The sequence below is a fragment of the Protopterus annectens genome, chromosome 3.part1 (assembly GCF_019279795.1).
Source record: "Protopterus annectens isolate FY-2018-M chromosome 3.part1, PAN1.0, whole genome shotgun sequence".
Taxonomy (NCBI): domain Eukaryota; kingdom Metazoa; phylum Chordata; order Ceratodontiformes; family Protopteridae; genus Protopterus; species Protopterus annectens.
In genome coordinates, this window is record NC_056732.1 from 1,639,583,066 (window position 1) to 1,639,606,508 (window position 23,443).

Here is a 23,443-nt window from a genome sequence, read left to right on the forward strand (position 1 = left end):
ATGGTAAGCAGATGTTTGTCATTTCACAGAAGAAGAACAGTTTGGCAGATAGTATTGGATGGAGTATGGGGCGAATTGCTTGGCAGACAAATAGGGCATGGATGATTTTGTGGGAAGAAATGAGCTAGGAAAAACATAGGTGGTGAGGAAGTTCAAAGTAGTTAAGTGTTTTAGTGTTAACCAGTCGTAGGTCTTATAAGGTTTGTTGCAAGTGAATTTGGCGACTTCACTGTAACAACACTCAAGTTTGGAACTAAGTTAGGCTTGTAGGTTGGTCATGATTAGGGCTCCATATAGGATAGAGGGTAAGAAGAGAGTGGTAGTTAGAGTTGTCTTGGTAAAGTTTGCAAAGAATCTCTTTACTCTTTTAAGGGTACCTGTTTTTTGATGGGTTTTCTTGATGCTGTTGTGGATATTTAAATCAAATTTAAGGTTGTTGATGACTGTCGTGCTACATAGCTTTGTATGTAAGGTAACTTCAATCATGGTATTATTTAAGAAAGAATTTTAAAGTTGTTTCTTTTTTCATGGAAATTGAATTTTGAAAAACAAGAGAAGTAATTTTTTTGTTAGGATTTAGTAGTAGGTGGTTATCCTGTAGCCAACTTTGAGTAGAGTTAAAGGGATCTCGAGTAATTCTATGAAGTTGTATGAGGTTATTTGAAGTTTATTTTAGGGTAGCGTCATCAGCGGGGATTTTTAGTGAATATATTGAAGAGTAGAAGGCCAAGAATGGAGCCCTGAGATATATCACTATTAAAAGAAGGGAAGAAAGGAAGCAAGGGAGAAAGGCTGGAGAGCCTCTGAATGAGAATGCAATGCAAGACTGGTATCTATCAGCTAAGTAGTTGCCAAACCATAGTGGGGTGGGTTGTGATAGCCCAAGGGAAGACAGGTAACAGAGGATTTTTTGCTGACAGACTAGATCAAACATTTTGGAGAAATCAATGAATACACAGGAAAAGAGTTTGCCTTTGTCTATGGCTTTGTTAATAGCATCTGTGAAGGTTAATAAGGCCATGGTAGTGCTATGGGTGGGTCTAAAATCATGCCCTGTGGGGGTCAGGAATTTTACTTGAAGGAAGACACAGAAACAAACCCAAAGGATCAATAATAAAAAAACACTAAAAATAAAAATCATCCACTGGTAGGCAAATGAAGGAGAACAGACGATTAAACACAAACCTGTTTTGGTTTTAGTGCTTTTGTCTAGAAGGACTGATTCTGAAGAAGGCCTTCAGGATGAACAGGATGAAAACACTAAAATAAAACCAGGTTTGCTTTTAATCATCTGTTCTCCTTCATTTGCCTACCAGTGGATGATTTTTTTATTGTTACTTGAAGGAAGAGTTCAAGTAGTTGCTTGTGAATGCACTTCTCTAGAAATGTTAAGAAAGGTGATAATATGGGACATCTCCTATTTGGTATTTAATTTTCTGAAGTAAAAGCCAGTACCAAAGAGTTCTGATTGACCATGTTTGCAGATGACTGCAACTAAGAGCAGTCATTGAATCCCAAAATAATTTAGCCATCCTCCAGGAAGGCTTGTCCCACATAAATAACTGGTGGCAAAATCAAGGACTGAAACTAAATGCAAAAAACTGCATCATTGTACCCTTTGAAAAGTTATCTTCCCCATGGAAATACCCCATTGACAATACACCCCTAAGAGCTGACCCAGTTGTTCTGGATCTGGGAAATTATGTGGACAGTGACGTAGCATTTGGCCAACATGTATCCATTGTTGTAATAAAGTCCTTCTTTATTTAACAGCTTATAAACAAAGGGATTGTGTCTAGATACAGAGTGCCCTTGTCCCTGTTTATAAGCCTTATTTAGGCCAATCGTTGACTATAATGCTCCTTTTGGCAAGTATCTGTCCAGCTGCATGCAACAACTGTAATGCCCATAGAGGTATCTTACTAAAACAATGCAGGGCCTAAAGAACATGTCCCAGATAGGCCAATGACAAGCCCTGTTAATACACTTGCTATCCTACAGACTGCTAAGAGGTAACCTCTGTCTGGTATAAAAGACATCCTCCAACCCAATACAGATGGATTTACTACACATCTGCAAGTCAAATGGCATCAGAAACACTCAGGCTAGTGATCTAAAACCTCTTCTGCAATATTAACAGAATGGTTTGGAGGGGCAGGTATATCTCACAAAGGATACCACTGCTCTAGAACTGACTAACTATCCACATAGAACAAAGTTCATCCCTGCCCATATTCAAGTGCAACTTGGATTACTGATAGGCAGCAGAAAATTTACCCCAGGACTGCCCCCTATACTACTAATGGACAGATACAGCTCCTAAATGCTTTATCACATGTATGGGCCCCCTCAACTTATCTATGCTATGAGCCCAGTTATGCTCCTTAGGAGAAATATATAATTATCAATCATGGGCTGGGTCGGGCCAATCTATAACCAAATGGGATAGGTTATTTCAAGCAAAAAAAGGGAAACTGGCTAGGCTTAAAGTGGCTCACAAAGGCAGCTAGCCTAGTACTTACCTATGAACCTATAAAAATATTTTTTTCCTTTTAAACCATAGCAAACTGCAGCTACTAATATAGCAGAGAGTTACTAAATTCCTCTCCACACTGTCTTCCTAAACTCTACTCCTCCCTCTCACCTACCCCCCTTATTCTTCCTCTCATGCCTACTCTTTGGTTGCAAATAATTAACTTTTTGCTTCTTGTCTTGTGAAACTTACAACCCACACTTATCTGAAATCTACCTAAGTTAACTTGTCTTGTGAAACCTACAACTCACACTTTTTTTAAGATAAACCTGAGTTAACTAAATACCAACACCTCTTATTCATTGAATGATAGTCCTTGAAGATGTATCTGACCCTCAATGACAGTGACTGTACTGCTTGATTTAATGATATAAGTTTGTATATAATCTCTGATGTGTAAATAATGTATTTCAGTATTATACAATTATTTTATATCATACTGTATATTTGATTTTACTATTCTGTATGTATCATTGATTTTAATATTATGTTCGTAGGTTTATAGGTTCATAGGTAGGTACTAGGCTATCTGCCTGAAGGCATTTATAAACCTAGCCATGGCTTTTGCCGCCCCCTTAGATGAGTTCCCTGTGCCTCTGTCCAGCAGAGCTACTGAAGTGATCCCTGGGGTAAACTTACTGTTTCCCATCCACTCGTCAAGGTTTCTGTTGAAGAGTGTTAGTGAGGAGCTCTGCCTAATGTAGATTGGGATCTTGTTCCAAAATATGGAAGTCTCTGGACAGGAATCTATCCCTCCAGCATGTCCTATTTATTGTTGTGGTGAGGTTTAGATCCCTAGAGCATGTGGCTCGAGGAGATAAGGTTTTCTTTAGGTGGAGCATGTCCATCAATTCTGGGTTGGACATGGTCTTTAATGTCAGGCAGACATCACCTCTGAGTAGGCGGTATGCAACCGAGTACAGCTGGAGTTTCTTCAGTAGAGCTGCACAGGGCATCTGTTTGAGGCCAGTGATCCTCTTGGTGAGGTACTTCTGTGGTCTTTCCAGCTGTTGCAGGTGTCTTGTAAGGTACATCCCAAATGGGGCGTTGTACTCTATGATGGGTCTGATGAGTGATCTGTAGAGGGGTACAATGACCTCTTTTGATCTGGATCCGAACCCTTTTCTGATTAGGTGGGCCACGTAAAAGGATTTTCTAACCACTTTGGCAATGTGATTATCAGCGGTGAGATTACTTTCTACTTGGGTCCCCAGATCCCTTATTACGCCTTCCGTATTTAGGGGACTACCACTTATGTGGTAGTTTGTAGGTACTTTGTTTTTTCTAAAGGGGATGACTATGCACTTTTTGGCATTTAGCTTGAGGCCATGATTTTGACACCAGGTATCCATCTCAGTGAGACCCCTTTTGGAGGATGTCTGTGTCAGCTGGAGAGTCAGTTATAGGCCCTAGTTTGCAGTCGTCTGCAAACTTGGTCATCCATAGTCCTCCTGTGCTTGCCTGTACCTCTGAGAAGTATATGCCGAACAGGAGGGGTCCAAGGACTGAGCCCTGGGGAATGCCACTTGTAACCAGTTTAGATTCGGACCTAGCTCCCACAACTCTCACCATGTGGGTTCTGTCCATGAGTCAGTTGGCAACCCATCTTGTGACGTAGGGGTTTATGTTCAGGTTGGTGAGCCTGTCTATAATACCAGAATGGGGAATGGTGTCAAAGGCCTTAGCAAGGTCTAAGTAGGCTGTGTGTACCACCTTTTCCTTGTCTATAGCCTTGCTAACTGTCTCAAAGAAGTCCACCAGGTTTAGGAGGCATGATCAGCCCTTAACAAAGCCGAACTGGGTAGGGTCCAGTGTTTGGAAGTTCCCAATGTCTCTGTTAATGAGTTCCATGATGATGCACTCCATAGCCTTGTAGACCAAGCTAGTCAAGCTTATAGGGTGATAGCTCCTAGGGTCTGTTGTGGCACCACCTTTGCGGAGTGGAATAACCATTGCTGTGCACCACTCTATGGGTATGTAGCCTGTGTAGAGGCTGAGTTTGAACAGTGTGTTTAGGTGAGGGGTTAGTTCACCTTTGAGCTCATGTAGGATGCAGCCTGGGACACCATCCAGTCCCATTGATGCTGTGTTTTTGGCTTTGGAGAGGGCTGTTTTAAACTGAGTGTCTGTGATTTCAGGGACTCTACATTCTTCTGGTATGGTTATGGGCCCTTTTGGGGGTGAGAGGGGGTGAAGTTTGCACTGAACCTGTCTGCCAGGATGTTGGCAATATCAGTTGGTTCAGTGTATTTTGTGCCATTCTGCACTAATTCCGAGCAGATCTGAGCATTGCCACTTAGATTCTTGACATAGCTAAAGAATGCCTTGTGGTTATCTTTGGAGTCCTTGGCAATTTTTCTTTCAAAGCTAGCCTTGGATGATTTTATGAGGGATCGTAGTTTCTTGCTGATACTGATCAGGGATGTCTTCCCTTCTTGAGATTTTAATCTTTTCTGTACTAGTTTCCTCCTTCTATTGTAGAGTTTGTTTATGGCAGGAGTCCACCAGACTGGTTTCCTTTTCTTGGAGGAGTGAGTCTTGGTTTTGCTTGGGATGGCATGATCCATGCATTCTTGTAGGTGCCCGTAGAATGCATTAGTACAGGATATTGCAGCTTGGACAGTATTATCCTTCAGCTTGGGAGCTTTGAAACTTTCCACCTCGGTCTTAAGTAACGTGAAGTTTGCTTTTGAAAAGTTTTTCACTGTGGCTTTCTTGTCAGGGGGTGGGGGCAGAATGTGGATATCCAAAGTGATTTGTTTATGGTCAGATCTAACCAGCAAGGGGTTGACCTCCAGTGTGGAACACCGTTCACCCATGTTGGTGATGACCAGGTCCAATATGTTGTCACCTCTGGTGGGAGTGTTGACCAGTTGAACCAGGGCATTTGAGTTTATAAATTCTAGGAAATGTTGGGCAAGGGAGTTAGTACTTGAGTAGTTCTCCAAGTTAATGTTTGGGTAATTGAAATCACCCAATATTAGGGTGTTTGGTAGGACCTTTATGTTTCCCAGTGTTTCCAGAAATGCGGAATGGGGGTCCTGGGGCATGGTGGGTGACCTGTAGCAAGCTATAATTTGAATTACAGTTTTGACCATTGTTAGTTGCACGTGGATGATCTATGAAGCATATTGCTGTGCCACTAGCCTGGAGGTGTGGGTATCCTTGATGAATATGGCTATGCTCCTGCCTTTTGTATTTCAGTTTGGGTTCTGTGGCCAAAATGTATGGTATGAGCTGTAGCCTGGTAGTGCTGGGGTGCGCTCTGGAGCCTTAAACCAGGTTTCTGTTACTGCACATATATCAATTTTCTCCATACTGAGGAGTGTCTCGAGTGCATGCATTTTGAGGTTTAGACTTCTGGCATTGAGTAGCATTACCTTCAGGCTTTAGTTACTTGTGCTATTTATGGCAGTACGGCGGTAATGTAGGTTAGTAATACTTGTGCAGAGCTTTTCTCTGCAGGCCTCTGCTGAAAAATGGCTTTGGCTTAGTCAGACTAACTTGGTCAACAAATGTCAAATAAATAAAATAATAAATAAAGCAATAAATGTGTACCATGCATGGAACATTATGATGCTCAGGTTTTAGTTAAAAAAAAAGATTTTTCTAAATTTAAATTGTAGTAAACTGTTTGCTGTGATGTAGCAAGTAATTGCTACAGTTAGACCACACATGGAGTGCTACAGTGCTCAGGTCTGACTGCTAATGCAATACTGGCCTTTAAAAGCTTGTATTTTACTAAGGGCAACTGGGATCATGGATGGCCAGTTGTAGTGCACCCTCTAACACTTTTCACCTGGGACAGTTGTCCCTTTCAACCTGTCCTAGCTACTCTGCTGGGTTGACTTTATAGGAAGGGGTTTTCGGGTTGGAATGAGTTTTGAATGTTATTGGAGAGTAAGGATGGGAAGAAGAGCCAGAGTTGGGGTGATTATCTCTGCAGAATTGTAAGAGAGAATGATGGATGAGTTTGGTGACGTTGTTTTTGTTTTACTTTACAAATTAATTTTATTTTGGCAGCAGAGGTGTGAGGGTTCAATAATTTCAATTTGAAGTAAAGATTGGTAGAGTCATTACATAAATTGGAAGGGATTATGGTGAAGTGGGGGTGATTTGAATGGTTAGAAGTGAAGCAGATAGGGGCTGTGATGTGTGTAAGACTGAGTGATGTATGTTAATTTGTAAGGTGATAAAACAGGAAGAGTAAGGATTCAGTAATATTTAAGAAAAGCATGATATGCAGTTTTGTAGAGAAACAGGACAATGAGAGAGTAGCTAAAACCCTGGGCAAAAAGTATAGGAGGGTAGAGGTAGATAGATGAGTCGGGTGGATGGAGTAAGTTGTGATCACTGAGGTCAGTTAGTAAATATTAGGTAGGAAAGAACTGTGGAGTATGTAAATACATACTGATGATTTAGGAGTTGTGTGTGTATTATTGTGTCTGGGGTATTGTCATGACGCTGCACTGGCGCAGTAGTCAAGGAGCCTCAATCCTCACCACTGGTAACAGTGGGGGATGTACACAATGGGGACATGACAAGTACACACACAGTAAAGTGCAATTTCCCTTAAGCACACACAGAGATTACAGTCAGTCTGGGGCTGGTTTCTCCCTCTCTCTCCAGATCCCCAATAAGACTCCCCACTGGCACAGCTATAGGGTTGAGATCTCAGCTGAGTGGTCAAGCCAAAACCTCCAGCACCTTCTCTGTCCAACAAGTGCTTTGTGCCCCTGCCCAAGTAGCACACACACACACACACACACACACACACACACACACACACACACACACACACACACACACACACACACACTTTGAGATTTGATTTATATACAAACATACACACACACACACACACACACACACACACACACACACACACACACACCTGGCAATGGCTGGCACAGGTTTACTAGATATACCCCCTTCTGCACAGACTATAAAGTAGTTATCACTGCCACCAACCACTCTTTATCAGCTACTCTAAGGCCCTTAGAAAGGGTGTCCAATACTACTGTGTAATGTTACCATTATGCAAATGTTAGTTTTGACCAAGACTTGCAAGGCTATTTAGGAGTGGCCTGTATGGTGTCACCAAATATATATGCAAGTACGCTAAGAGCTTAAATATATCTCACAAATATTAGACAGAAAGATTTAAATATATTTAATAATAAATAATAAAAGAACAAAATAATGTGCAATAAACAAACACAGTTACTTCACAGTTCAAAATCACAAGATATATTTTAAAACAACATTGCAGGACAGTCTCAAATAAATACAGAATACATCTTAACTAATCTTTACTATATTCCTATCTAAATCTAAAAGATATACTATGCCTTGAATCATACTTACAAGGAAGTGCAGATGTGATGATGAGTGGATGTTTCCAGGTAAAAGACAAAATACAAAATGCCCAGTCTCTCTCTGAGAGAGTTCTTAAATCAATATCAAATATTACTGCTGGGTTAGCTTGGATAAAATACATTTTTTGTCACCTGGCTTTAGTTCCCAGGCTAAACAGAAACAACATAATTTACATCTCTGTGTGTGAAATACATATCTCTCAGAACTGTACAGCTGCTAGGAAGTCATAAAGCAATAAAACACTTTTACATTTTAAACCTAGTAACTACTTCTCCACAAGACAACTGAAAAACTTATATTTCTATTCTATTCCATTCTATATATATATATATATATATATATATATATATATATATATATATATATATATATATATATTTTTTTTATTTTACATTTGTTGACCAGGCTAGTCTAACTGGATACATGTCCATTTTCAGTAGAGGCCTGGGGAGAAAAGCTCCAGAAAAAACATATATATATATAAAAACATATAAAATATGACATTCAATATTAGAAAAATGACATTAACAGATTGTTAGATCCTAAAGTTAACATTTTTCAAAAACAGTAGAAAAAGTCAGACATGACAAATAGTAGTCATGACTCACAAGATTAATAAAAAGGTAAGAAGGTTAGTCTATAGTGAGATGTATGAAACAGGATAATTGATAAATATATTATTGTTTTGAGAGTAACAGATAGTTTAAGGGTAGACAGTTAGTCAGGGTTGGTACAAGAACATAACCAGTGGTTAGTGAAGAAAAGTCTTAGGTTAGTTTTAAATAGTGGGAGAGAGGTCTGGGTAGTTAGGTCATGTGGTAATAGATTCCATATTTTACCAACTGAGTTAGAGAATAGAGAGTCACCAGCTGAGTTTTTTGATAGGGTAGTGTGAATCAGCATTTTGTTAGAGGAGCGTAGATTCTTCAGGTTCTTATATGGCATTATGAGGGTGGAAGGAATTGGGGTGTTATTGGGTTGATGTAGGGCTTTGTAAGCTATTATAAGTTGGTTAAATTGTAGTTGGTGGGGGAGTTCAAGCCAACCTAGTTGTTTTAGGTTCTGACAGTGATGAGTCCTATATGGAGAGTTTTTGGCAAATCTGGCTATATTGTTATATGATTTAGACAGTTTGTTGAGGTTGTTTTTGAAAAGATTGGTATATATGGGGGAATCATATAATAGGGTAGAGATTAAGTGGGTTCTAGCTATTGTGGTTCTGGCTTCTAGAGTAAGGAAAGGTTTGATTCTATATAGGGATCCAAGTTTTCTGTTAATAGACTTTATTGTAGTATTTATGTGTGCGTCAAAATTTAGGTGGTTATCAATAGTAATTCCTAGGAGTTTGGTGGTGGGGTCTGGAGAAATGAGGGTACCATTGCTGGATATGAGTGTGAAATGAAGTGAGGTAGACAAGTGGGAGGGTGTGAAGAGCAGAAGTTTAGTTTTTTGGGGGGTTAAGGAGAAGACAATGGTTAGAGAACCATTCTTCTATTGTGCTGAAAGCTTTTTGTGTGAGAGAATGAAGTTCGGTTTGGGATGAACCTGAACAGATGATAGTAGAGTCATTTGCATATTGAATGCAAGTAGAGAGTGGAGTAGAAAGATGAAGGTCGTTTATGAAAATGGAAAACAGTAGAGGACCTAATATGGAGCCCTAGGGGACACCTAGGGAGGTGGGAATGAGGTCTGAAAGATGGTTTTGCCAGAGAACTGCCTGTTATCTATTTTCGAGGTAGGATGTAAACCAGTTCATAGCAGGAGTGTCAAGAGAGAGGGACTTCAATAGGTGGAGGAGAAGTTGGTGATTAACCGTGTCGATGGCTTTTGATAGGTCAACAAAGAAAGCAGAGGTAAGGATATTTTTATTGCAATTCTTGTTGATACAGTTAGTAAAGGATAACAAGACTGTGGTGGTACTATGAAATGGTTGTAAACCATGCTGACAGTTAGCTAGGAGATTATGAAGGAGTAGGTGGTTTAGTAATTGTTTGTGGATACACTTCTCCATTATTTTAGCAAGAGGGGAGAGTAGGGCTATGGGGCGAAAGATGGAGAACTCAATGGAGTTTCCACCTTTGTGAAGAGGAATAATGAATGAGATTTTCCAGATTGATGGTATAGTGCCTTCTTTTATGGTTCTATTGATTAATATGGAGATGGGGTAGGCAATAGCTTTGGCTCCTATTTGGAGGAATTCTGCTGGTAGTTTGTCAGCCGAAGGGGTAGTAGGTTTTAATTTTTGGAGTAGGGAGCAGATATAGGAAGTGGGTATAGGTTCCGGGTGGAATAATGGGGGGAGTGGAGTTAGGAATGGGGAGTTTATAGGTGTCAGGGGTTAAATGGTTAGCTAGATTTAGTATAGAGGTAGTAAAGGAAGAGTTAAAGTCATTTGCTGCTTGTGTTGGGCAATCAGGGTTGGAGCCTAATGGATTAGGTGTGACTGTTTTGCCTGGGGACAGAAGTGTGTTAATAGTAGTCCAAAATTTTTGTGGTTGTTTAAGGGATGATTGTTGTAATTGGATGTAAAAGTTCTTTTTATCCTGTAGGATAGCTTTTTTTGTTATGTTTCTTAGTTGCCTAAAGGTTTGGTGATCGGAACTATTCTTTGTGGAATGTCATTTTGCCCAAAATTTATTTCTGCTATGGATTAGTTTCCTAGTATGATTTGAGAGCCATGGAGCTGGTTTGGTTTTGATTCTTATAGAGCGAATTGGGGCATGATGGTCCAGGATTGCTAGGAAAGTGTTATTGAAGTGATCAACTGCTTCATTTATAGGGAGAGATTTAAGGGGTGACCAGTTACACTGCTTAAGTTCGGTTTGGAACAGATTGGAGTCAAAATGTATTTTTGGATCGGGTCGTTCTAATGGTAATTAGGATAGCAAGTTTTGTTTTATGTCTGATAATATATATTAGAGAGTGGTCACTGAGGTCGTCTGGGAGGGTTCCTGTTGTATATTTTTGATGTGGGCTATTTGTTAGTATCCAATCCAGGATGCTTTCTTTATTATTAAGTTTATTTCTTCTGGTAGGGGAGTTTATAGCTTGTGAGTAACCATACAGGTTGATAAGGGTGGATGGGTTAGTGTGGGTACATAAATTCCAGTCTATGTTAAAGTCACCTAAGATTATGGTTTCCTGTGGGAGGTATGAAGAAAGCCAGTTTAGTATGTCTTCTAGTATACTTTGATTTTTACATGGGGGAAGATAGGAGCAGATGATGTTTAATGATTTATTGGAGTTAAGCTGTAGTCTGGAAATAATTATTTCTGCATTATTATCTGAGGGTAGGTTGGGATTTAAGATAGTAATTTGTAGTCCTGATTTGTAGAGAATTGCTACCCCACCACCTTTTTTGGTTGTGCGGTCTTTTTGAAAGATACTATAACTTGGGGGGATAATTTCATTATCATTTATTGTGGGTTTAAGCCAAGTTTCTGTTAAACAGTGGATGTCAAACTGATGGACATCTAGAAGGGCATGAACTTGAGGTATTTTGTTGCAAATACTATGTATGTTTAGATGGGATATTGAGAGAGATTTGGAGGGTTTGGTTGAAGGAATGGGGGTTGTCTTGTATTGGTTGCTACTTGTGGTGAGTAGGGAAGGGTTTGGACCAGGATTAGGGTGAATGTCTCCATCTATTAAGGAGTGGAGTGATATAAAGTTCTTAAACTGTTGAGGTTTCCAATGGTAGTCAAATGATTTTCTATTGTTTGGACTGGAATATTTGATGTGCATTAATCGATGACATTTAGGTAGAAAGTAACTGGGTTTATAAGTGATATTAAAAGAGCATGTAGATGAAGCATGTATAGCTGTAAGAGTTTGTTTGATTGGAATGGTAAGAGTAGAGAGGAGGGGATGTTCGAAGGAGGTTAAGAGGTAGGTAATAGTTAGAGTAGTGGGTAGGAAGAAGAGTACTAGTAGTAAATGGCAAAGGTAAGGCATAGCTAAGGAGTGTGTAGTGGGTGTTTGGAGGGGGTGGGACTTAAGAACAGAGGTGAAATTATAGGAAGGTGTAGTCAAGCGTTGGTGGGAGGAGTTTTATTCCTGAGGGGAGTTAAGATGAAGTGTGTATGGTTATTAATTGAGGTGGGTGTGGCTAGGGATGGATTGTATATGTATATAATATATATATATGTATAATATATATATATATATATATATATATATATATATATATATATATATATATATATATATATTATAGCTCTAGACATCCTGTCTCCTTGCATTCAAACTAACTTTTATAGCACATCGTAAAACACTTAATTTCAACTTATTTCCTTGAAGTTTTGTAAGTTAATCTTTTATGCTCCAGCAGGGTATACTGTATACTGTGGTTACATTATTGAAGCTCAGTACATAACATATTCACAAATGACATAGAATTATTTACAAAATTCCAGATAGTTGGGCTGGCAGTGTCACAGGCATGTCTATATTTATGCGTATAACTTTAAGAGGAGTGGGATGTAGGTGGAGTTCTGAGCGTAGAACAGGTCCTATAAATGTAATGCAATGAAGGTGTGTCTGGAGAATCGGGAGTATAGCAAGTAACAGCTCCAACACCTGTAGGAGGAGGAGTCTTTATCTGTTACAATTTCATTGGAACAAGATTATGCAATAGGATCTGTAGTCTAGCACTTGCTTTGGAAGCACAAGGGTTATGATACTCCATCAGACTGCCATTTGAGTAGAGCTGTTTTGAAGGTATTAAGTGCTGCAAAATAATGTGAATCTGCAGGTGAGTTATCCTCAGAGAGCTAGGGGTTTACAGCAAACAAGCTGAGCAGAGGAAAGTTTGAAGAGAGGAGGGAAACAAACTAAATTTGACTGAGAAAATAGCAGAAAGCGTAGAATCAATTACCTGAGAGAGAAAAAGGCCAGTCAGTCATGTAATAAATATTGTTTAAGGTTGTAAGCATGAGTTCTGTGATATGACACCATTCTCACTAGTATTATAAGACAATGAACAATAACAACAACATCAGAATGGTACACTCCAAGTTCCTTGCTAAAATGTACCTGTGTGACTGAGCAGTAGTCAAGCTTCTTTGTTTTAATTTGTCAGCTGAAAGAAGGGTGTTCATAACTGTCAGCTGTCCAGATTTTTGGAGAATGTCCATAATTTTTCCTCATATTTCGATCTTTTCCTTATAAAATGTATGGTTTTCTGCCAAATCACTGGAATGATCTGAGGACTGATGTCACTAAATAATGACATGAAGTCACCAAATAGGTCCATAGGTTCATACTAGGCTATCTGCCCTGGGGCAATTATAAGCCTAGCCCGATTTTGTTTGGCTTACGCCACCCCTTGATTTGAGAATACTGTGCCCTTTTTACGGTTTAGTTTACTGTGCCTATGTCTAATAGTGACACGGAAGTAATCCCTGGAACAAACCTACAATCCCCCATCCACTCATCAAGATTCTTCTTGAAGAGATTCAATGAGGTGCTCTGCCTAACATGAATTGGAATTCGATTCCAGAGCGAAGGGAGTCTCTGGGTTATGAATCTGTCCCTCCAGCAAGTCCTATTTATTTCTGTGCTGAGGTTCAAGTCCCTCAAGCGTGTGGCTCTAAGGGATTTAGATTTACTGAGGTGGAGCATGTCCATTAATTCTGGATTGGACATAGCTTTATATGTCAGGCATAGATCGCCTCAAAGTAGGCGGTATGCAACTGAGTAGAGCTGGAGTTTTTTTAACCGAGCAGCATATGGCATCTGTTTGAGTCCCTTGATCCTCTTGGTGAGGTACTTTTGGGGTCTTTCTAATTGCTGCAGGTGTCGGGTAAGGTACATCCCAAAGGGGCATTGTATTCTATGATGGGCCTGATGAGGGATGAATAAAGGGGCACGATTACCTCTCTTGATCTAGATGTGAATCCTTTCATGATGAGGTGGGCCATGTAGAAGGTCTTTCTAACCACTTTGGCAATGTGGTTGTCAAAGGAGAGATTGCTATCAACTTGGGTCCCCAGATCCCTAATTACTTTCTCTGTACTTAATGGTTTACCGCCTATGTGGTAGTTTGTGGGCACATTGTTTTTGCCAAAGGGTATGACTATACACTTTTTGGCATTTAGCTTTAGACCATGGCTCTGGCACCAGTTATCCATCTCTGTGAGACCTTTTTGAAAGATGTTTGTGTCAGCTGGAGAGTCGATTATGGCGCCCAGTTTGCAGTCATCTGTGAACTTGGTGAGCCATAGTCCTCCCACGTTGGCCTGTACCTCGGAAAAGTATATACCGAACAAGAGCGGTCCCAGGACAGAACCTTGTGGGACACCACTTGTGACTGGTTTCGAGTCTGACATGGCTCCAGCATCTCTCACTCTGTGGGTTCTGTCTTTGAGCCAGTTTGCAACCCATCTTGTGACATAGGGATTTATATTTAAGCTGGATAGCTTATCTATGATGCCCGCATGGGGTATTGTGTCAAATGCCTTTGCTAGGTCTAGATAGGCTGTGTGGACTATCTTCCCTTCATCTATGGCTTTGGTGACTGTTTCAAAGAAGTCAACCAGGTTCAAAAGGCAGTATCTGCCCTTGACAAAGCCGAATTGGGTAGGATCTAGTGTCTGTAGGTCTCCGATGTCTTTGTTTATGAGCTCCATGATGATCCTCTCCATAGCCTTGCAGACTAAGCTAGTCAGGCTTATGGGGCGATAGTTTCCAGGGTCCGTGGAGGCTCCACCTTTGTGGAGTGGGACTACTGTTGCTGTACGCCATTCTGTGGGCACATATCCTGTAGTGAGGCTGAGATTGTACAGCTGTTTTATTTGAGGGATTAGTTCTTCTTGGAGTTCATGTAGGACGCAACCCGGGATGCCATCTGGTCCCATGGAAGCAGTGTTTTTTGCTTTGGAGAGGGCAGCCTTCACCTGAGCATCAGAGATGTTTGGGAGGCAGCCCCCTGCCGGGATAGACACTTGCTCTTTTGGGGGGGAGGGGGTGGAGAAGTTTGCACTGAACCTGTCTGCCAGGATATTGGCGATGTCTGTGGGTTCAGTGTATTTTTTGTCATTTAGAATCAACTCAGAACAAATCTGGGAATTGCATCCCAGGTTCCTAACATAACTGAAAAAAGCCTTATGATTGTCTTTAGTGTCCTGTGCAATTTTTCTCTCAAAGCTGGCCTTGGAGGATTTTATGAGGGATCATAATTTTTTGCTAGTACTGATCAGAGATGCCTTCCCTATTAGGGATTTTGCTCTATCATGTAGTATCTTCCTCCTTCTGTTGTACAGTCTATTTATGGCTGGGGTCCACCAGACTGGACGCCTGCCTTTGAATGATTGGGTCTTGGTTTTGTTTGGGATAACTTGATCCATGCATTCCTGGAGATGTCCGTAGAATGCGTTTATATAGGATTCTGCAGTTTGGGCCATAGTTTCCACTGGCCCTGGGGCCTTGAAAGATTTCACTTCAGTTTTGAAAAGTGAGAAGTTTGCTTTTGAGAAGTTTTTCACTGTGGTTTTCTGGGCTGGGGGTGGGGTCGGGATGTGGATATCCAGTGAAATTAATTTATGGTCTGATCTTACCAATGAAGGATATACTTCTGGTATGGAGCATAGAGTCTCCATGTTGGTAATGATCATGTCTAGTATGTTATCCCCTCTTGTGGGAGTGGTGACTAGTTGTTCCATAGCATTTGAGTTTATAATTTCCAGGAACCTTTGGGCTAAGGTGCTGGGGCTAGAGTAGTGCTCCCAGTCTATGTTTGGGTAGTTGAAGTCACCCAATATAATGGTGTTCGGAGAGATCTTCATGTTCTCCAATGTTTTCAGGAAAGCCGAGTGGGATTCCTGACTTTGAGAGGGTGGTCTTTAGGGTGCTATAAACTGAAAAGCAGTTTTGCCCACTATTAGTTGCACATGGATGGTCTCCGATACTTCATGCAATGCCACTAACCTGGAGGTGTGGATATCCTTGATAAATATGGAAACTGCCCCTCCTTTTGTGGTTCGGTCTGGGTTTTGGGGCCAAAAAGCATGATATGAGGTATAAACTGGTAGTGCTGGGGTGCTCTCTGGAGCCTTGAACCAGGTTTCTGTCACTGCACAGATATCGATGTTCTCCATACTGAGGAGAGCTTTGAGTGCGTGCATCTTGAGGTTAAGACTTCTGGCGTTTAGCAGCATTACCCTTAGTTTCTTGTACCTTGTGCTGTCTATGGAGGTGGGTTTGACTTTTGAGCCTTGCCTAAAAAAGGCACTATGTGGGTGGCCAGAGCCTTTGCCAGTATCCGAAAGCCCAGTGGTGACAGGTGCAAGCCGTCCCTAGCGAAGCAACGTGGCTTGTCGAGCATGTCATCCCAGGCTGATAGACACTGGATCCCCTTTGAATGACACCAAAATTTTAGCCAATTGTTAAAACCGATCATTTTGTCTTTGTACTGTGGCATCATTCTAGGTGAGGGTAAGATGCTGCTCAAGGTCAGGGTCATACCGGCCTGGGCTACATGATCAGAGAGCTCCTCTATGTCTCTTTTCATGTAGTCCAGGGAGGTACGTCTCAGGTCATTCACACCAGCATGTACAATGACTGAGTCATATTTGTATTTGCTTTGGAGTAACCTGCGTGCTTGTGTTATGTGGCGGATCCTAGCGCCCGACAGGCAGCTCACTGTGACCTTCTCCTTGTTCAGCCTGGTGAGTGGGACGTCAGTGTGTCTGACAATAGAGTCACCTATTACAAGAGTATCGGGTGTGTTATTCAGCGTTAAGGGCTGTGGCTGCTTGGCACACTGACTTTGTGGGCTATGTGTTGTGCGTGTTTTGTTTTGGGGTGGCGTTTGCTTGAATGTCTGCTTTGGAGGTCTCTGTTGCTTAGGTAGATTTTTATTAAGAATCTCTGAGTATGTTTTAGGGTATTTATGTGTTTGGTTCGCTGATGTGGTGGGACTATGTGATACTGGAATTGTGTTGTGTGAGGTTACCTTCTCCTCCTGACTGGTTATACCAGTTTTGAGATGAGAGCTCTCAGCCTCCAGTTTGGCTATATGGTTGCATCTCTCACATATATTTGAACCTGTTTGGAGGAGGAGAGGGTTGTCTGTGTACATGAGACAGTTGTAACATTGCCTCAAAATTCCCAGATTCACCAGCTGGGCTGGAGAGGAAACCATTGACTGACCTTTGGACATGCTAGAGTAATATAGGGAACTGAATTAAGACGGTCCAATAGGGGACAAGGTAATCATAGAGAGTATAAGAGTAAGTAGGTAAGTAAGAGTAAAAGTAAGTAAATAATGACATGCACTTGAGTTTCAGTCTTCATACCCTTCAGAAAATACATGTTAACATAAATTCTCTTATTCTAACAACTTTCTAAGTTTATTAGAACAATGTTTAAAATCTGTCCTTATTTTTGGGCCTTTGCCCCGCCCCCCATTCCATCAGGCTTTGTCCATATTTCTTGCTCTGTTGATAAGTATGAGGGTATTTCAGATAAAGGAAGTCTTGTATTTAGCTGGAAGAGATAGGTAAAAATGGAAATATTATGCAAGGAGAACACAGGATTAAGTACACGTATCAATGCAGCATAAACCAGAATGCAAAAAGAACTCAGGATGTGTGAGCGGTAGGCCAGCTTCATTTTTTTGTATTTGCAGAAAGGAGGGTGTTTCATATAGAAAGTTTTGTATTTCTTTTAGTTCTGGAAGTAAGCACACGGTGTCCAGTACCAGTGTTGAAGGGAATGTTCCATTTCTTCCTTCAGAAAACATAACTGAACACATGCGCTAATGGAAGGAAACTTTGCAATCTTACTAGGTTTCACTGTCAGAGTCCATATGGTTTAGTCCTGGATTAATTTCTCAAGTGTTTTGGAGTTTTTATTCCATGATGAAAATGGACCCCATTCCTAAATTAGGGTACAGTTAGAGCTCATAAAACTGTTATTGTTTCAATCCATAATGTTTGCTAAGGGCATTCTTCTCAGCACCCGCAATGTGCCCAGAAGTGCTTCCTTCTGCAGTTTATATAGGGTTATATATATTGGTAGCATATTTAAGTGTGATTGTACATTCTTTTTTATTAGTCCTATAAGTTGTCTGAAATGTCTCTTCGTCCATATGATTAGAGTATGAATTTTGGAACAACTTAAAGGTATACAAAGAAATGTCCCCATTAGTCCAGCAATACAGCATTTCGACCAAACTTATTGAGGGAAAGGTGGTACTTTCAAGCTCTCTAAGGTTCATAAAAATAGGAACACATTTTTCCTGTTGTTGATTACATGTAGTTTTAATTACTGAACATTACAGTCTTTAAAACTGCAAAATAAAATATTTATTATAAAAGTTATATGAAATATTTATTACATATTTGCTAGCATTAATGAGAAAATATCAAATTATTTGCATACCAGGAGATGTAATATACATATCTTTCATCAGTTTTATTACCAAGATATTTGTATGTTGTTTACATATACATGTGCATATTAGCAACATTAAATCTGTATTGTTTATAGATGTTTTTATTAAATTATCTATTGAATTATTAAGGCATTGATTCATTATTTTGTTTTCTTATACATAATCAATGTATCTATTTCATATTAGCAGAACTGTATTAATTAAGATATATTTATTTTAGAGTATAGCTTCTGCCATCCTTATCCTCTGTGGTGAAGTAAGACACAAGGCTGTCAGTGTGTTTTAGTAATAATTAATTGTATTTTGTCTTTCTTCTTCTTCTCATTCCTTCAAAGCAAAAAGTTTGTATTTTAAAGGGATTTTAATTATTTCCGCTTTTTTTGACCTTTAAAAGCCATTCTTGAGGGACATGCTAGTTTTTTGATATGGCGGAAAGAAAGAAAATCTGTTTTAGTAACTCTAAATTTTGTTTATGTAAAAACTTTGAATTGTTGCCTGCTATTGTCTATAGATCTTTAATGATGGTATCTTTTATGATTTTTTCCCATTTATTTTCTAATTATAGTTTGCGTTCTTTCTGCCAAGTTTTTACGATTCTGCACTTACATTAATGGTAAGAACACTACTACTTCATCGGGTATATATTTTTAGATCATTGTGGAAACCTGTGGCATATTTTATTGAAGTAATTATGTTACCCAGTTTGCAATCAATGTAGCAATTATCTATAGCCCATCTTAAATTTTTATGAATGAAAATAACAGACCAAAATGTCCACAGAATGAAACTGTTTGTAAACCATGCTGAACAAACAGGTAAGTCCTTTACTCTCACCTCTCGTATCTTGAGTGCACCATCTTGCTTAATTAGTATTTTGCCTGCTGAGTTATGGATTAATATTTAATGATGCTTATTTTTTTCAACTATTCCATTACGGGGAATAGTGTGAAATAACTTAAAAAGGCCAGGATAAGCATTATATGCTATCATCCGTTCATCAAATGCTGCTATTAACTCATCAAAGAGTACAAGATCCAAAATGCATTCTTCTCCCTAAAGAATTCCATAATGCTCCATATGCAACAGAAGTAGGTCCCCTGTGTTATTTCGAGTAAGATACGTTGCCCATTGTCTTATGCAAAATATTGGTCAAACTGATAAGTCTAAAACAGGAAAGGACTAAATCATACCTTTAAAAATGTTATCTACAGTGTTACAGACAAAGCAAAAAATAATTAGGAAAACAAACCCTAAATCAGGGGCAATTTTAAAATGATGGTACTATTAACAGAACTTATAAAAATAATTTCCAGTTTTATGAGGGGTGGAACAAAGGTCTGATAAGATGTTACAACTACCTCCAAAATCTGGACAGTTGAGAGTTATGGTGCTATGATACATCTTTTTTGAAGTGGTACCAAAATAGTTTATTGCCATATGCAGGAATGAGCCCATATACTAACATTCTCTTTAATACAATTAACAATGATTAGTTAATGTTTTCCTTCATTAATTTATTCCTTCATTCTTTGTAACTGATGGCTATGTTTGCTACCTATGGAACCTGAGTTTTTGTTTTAACTTGTGACAACGTTTATTGTGTCTGTAGTTATATAAGGGAAATTTTACTTATATCTACAGAATCTGGCATATTTCCTTGTTGCCTTCAATACAGGCATATTTATTTGCTCCTGTCAATGTTCAATATTTTATGCGAGCAGATTTATAACATCATTCGGCCATATTGTATGCAACCTAAATCATCAGAACACTTTTTTTACTTTTAGAAATGTGTATTCTTCAGAATTGGCATCCAAGCCCTCAGTAGTAATTCATCACCAGGGTGCCACAACATGCACTTAGAGCTTTTAATATCTATAGTCACTGAGCTAAAAAACATTCACATAGTAAATATCTAGCATTCCCTAAAGGTATACTTCCTGATTAAGTGAGCAGGAGAATTATGAGTGAGTTACCTATTCATGCCCTCCCAAAATAAAATTAACTAAGGCATTTGAACGATTGAAAGTTTTAATTGAGACTCTCCTAATAATTAAAAAAAAATAACTTTTAGTTAATATCACTTTTATGTTTAGTACTGAGACTTGCTTTACAACAATAAACTGGAAGGCATTTGTACTATACAGTTAGGAGAACAAAGCCAAATAACTTGGAACAAAGATTAATATAAAATCTAAAGGATTTTAGCACTTTATTTCAAGACCTCTGAATTGAATGCAATACATGTTGACCGTAGTGTAATTTAAATTATCAAGATTAATTTTAATGCTATGATTAAAAATTAATCTTGATTTTTTTTTTTTTTAACTAGTTAATTACATTCAGCCACTGGGGATGCACAAGACAGTGCATTTCTTTGTGCCGGTCCCAAGCCAGGATAAATGGGGAGGGTTGCGTCAGGAAGGGCATCTGGCGTATAACTTTGCCAAATAATTCATGCGGACACCAGTAAATATTTCCATAATGAATCAGTCGAGGCCCGGATTAACAATGACCACCACCAGTACTGTTAGCCAATAGGGTGCTGGCGGAAATTGGGCTACTGTTGGCTGAAGGAGGAGAATAGGCGGAAGGCATGGCCAAAGGCAGGAAGACACAAGAAAGGCTAGGACTGTGGTAGTGAGGGTCGGAACTTTGAATGTTGGCAGTATGACTGGTATAGGGAGAGAGCTAGCTGATATAATGGACAGAAGGAAGGTTGGTATATTGTGTGTGCAAGAGACCAGATGGAAGGGGAGCAAGGCTAGGTGTATCGGAAGTGGGTTCAAATTGTTTTATCATGGTGTGGATGGGAGGAGAAATGGTGTAGGAGTTATCCTGAAGGAACAGTATGCTAAGAGTATTTTGGAGGTGAAAAGAGTGTTGGCTAGAGTGATGTTTATGAAGCTGGAAATCGGTGGTGTAATGATGAATGTTGTTAGTGCATATGCTCCACAAGTTGGGTGTGCGATGGATGAGAATGAAAAATTTTGGAGTGAGTTGGATGAAGTGGTGATGACTGTACCCAAGGGTGAGAGAGTGGTGATTGGAGCAGATTTCAATGGGCATGTTGGTGAAGGGAACAGAGGGGATGAGGAAGTGAAGGGTAGGTATGGTGTTAAATAAAGGAATGCGGAAGATCAGATGGTAATGGATTTTGCAAAAAGGATGGAAATGGCTGTGGTGAATATGTATTTTAACAAGAGGGAGGAGCATAGGGTGACATACAAGAGTAGAGGAAGATGCACACAGGTGGATTATGTCTTATGTAGGAGGGCCAGTTTGAAAGAGATTAGAGACTGTAAAGTGGTGACCGGGGAAAGTGTAGTTAGGCAGCATAGGATAGTGGTTTGTAGGATGACGTTAGTGATCAAGAAGAGGAGGAGGAGTGTGAGGGCAGCATCAAGGATCAAATGGTGGAAACTGAAAGAGGGTAATTGTGAGGTGGAGTTCAGGGATGAGTTAAGACAGGCACTGGGTGGCAGTGAAGAGTTACCAAATAGTTGGGTATCTACAGCAGAGCTAGTAAGGGAGATGGCTAGAAAGGTGTTTGGTATGACATCTGGACAAAGGAAGGATGACAAGGAGACATGGTAGTGGAATGAGGAAGTACAGGAGAGTATACAGAGAAAGAGGATGGCAAAGAAGAAGTGGGATTGTCAGAGAGATGAAGAAAGTAGACAGGAGTGTAAGGAGATGAGGTGCATGGCAAAGATAGAGGTGGTGAAGGCTAAGGATAAGGCATATGAAGAGTTGTATGAAAGGTTGGACACTAACTACGGAGAAAATGACCTGTACCAATTGGCTAGACAGAGAGATTGAGCTAGGAATGATGTGCAGCAGGTAAAGGTGATAAAGGATAATGAGGGAAACATACCCACAAGCGAGGAGAGTGTGTTGAGGAGATGGAAAGAGTACTTTGAGGGGTTGATGAATGAAGAGAATGAGAGGGAGAGAAGGTTGGATGATGAGGGGATAGTGAATCATAAAGTGCAATGGATTAGCAAGGAGGAAGTAAGGATAGTTATGAAGAGGATGAAGAATGGAAAGGCTGTTGGTCCAGATGACATACCCGTGGAAGCATGGAGGTGTTTAGGTGAAATGGCAGTGGAGTTTTTAACCAGATTGTTTAAAGAAATCTTGGAAAGTGAGAGGATGCCTGAGGAATGGAGAAAAAGTGTTTTGGTACCGATTTTTAAGAATAAGGGTGATGTGCAGAGCTGTAGTAACTACAGAGGGATTAAATTGATCAGTCACAGCATGAAGTTATGGGACAGAGTAGTGGAAGCTAGGTTAAGAAGGGACGTGATGATTAGTCATCAACAGTATTCGTTTCATGCCAGGAACAAGCACTACAGATGTGATGTTTGCTCTGAGAGTGTTGATGGAGAAGTACAGAGAAGGTCAGAAGGAGTTGCATTGTGTTTTTGTAGACATAAAGAAAGCATATGACAGGGTGCCTAGAGAGGAGTTGTAGTACTGTATGAGGAAGTCAGGAGTGTCAGAGAAGTATGTAAGAGTGGTACAGGATATGTACGAGGGTAGTGTGACAGTGGTGAGGTCTGCTGTGGGAGTGACGGGTGTGTTTAATGTGGAGGTGGGGTTACATCAAGGATCAGCTCTGAGCCCTTTCTTATTTGCAATGGTGATGGACAGGTTGACAGATGAGATCAGACAGGAGTCCCCGTGGACTATGATGTTTGCAGATGATATTGTGATCTGTAGTGAGAGTAGGGAACAGGTGGAGGAGACCCAGGAGAGATGGAGATATGCTCTAGAATGAAGAGCAATGAAGGTCAGCAGAATTAAAACAGAATATATGTGTGTGTGAATGAGAGGGAGGATAGAGGAATGGTGAGGATGCAAGGAGTAGAGGTGGCGAAGGTAGATGAGTTTAAATACTTGGGATCAATAGTTCAGAGTAACGGTGAGTGTGGAAGAGAGGTGAAGAAGAGAGTACAGGCAGGATGGAGTGGGTGGAGAAGAGTGTCAGGAGTGATTTGTGACAGACGAGTACCAGTAAGAGTGAAAGGGAAGGTCTACAAGAGGGTAGCGAGACCAGCTATGTTATATGGGTTGGAGACAGTGGCATTGACAAAAAGGCAGGAGTTTGAGCTGGATGTGACAGAGTTAAA